This window comes from Elephantulus edwardii, unplaced genomic scaffold, assembly GCF_000299155.1.
Source record: "Elephantulus edwardii isolate Elephantulus edwardi_28Jun2011 unplaced genomic scaffold, EleEdw1.0 scaffold00015, whole genome shotgun sequence".
Taxonomy (NCBI): Eukaryota; Metazoa; Chordata; class Mammalia; order Macroscelidea; family Macroscelididae; genus Elephantulus; species Elephantulus edwardii.
In genome coordinates, this window is record NW_006399765.1 from 23,714,516 (window position 1) to 23,715,054 (window position 539).

The following is a 539-nucleotide window of genomic DNA, read 5'->3' on the forward strand; positions in this document are numbered from 1 at the left end:
CGATGTGGGCTTTCGGGACCTGTGTGGTTCCAGTCAGGAGTTTTGCAGGTGACCCGCTTACCTGGAGCCATGGAGACGCGGCGCGCGCAGCACTTGGCGTGGGGCGCAACCCCCTGGGGAGGCGCGGAGGCGGCCGCTGGGTGGCGCACAGCCGGGGGAGGCGCGGAGACCCGGCACGAAGCGCACCTCTGGGTGGAGGCGCTGGGCGCAGAGACTGGGCCGCTGAGTGGCACACCTCGGGAGAAGGCGCGGGACGCACCCCGGGGGAGGCGCGGAGACTGGGCGCTAGACACGGGGCGCACCCCCGGGGGAGGGGCAGAGCCCTGGCACCGGGCACGGGCGCATCCCCGGAGGAGGCGCAGAGCCCTGGCACCGGGCATGGGGCGCACCCCCGGGGGAGGCGCGGAGACTGGGCGCTAGGCACGGGGCGCACCCCGGGGAGAGGCGCGGAGACGGGGAGCTGGGCACCGGGCATGGGGCGCAGCTCTTGGGGAGGCGCGGGGGTGACCACTGGGTGGCGCTGCCCGCACAGCTAGGCT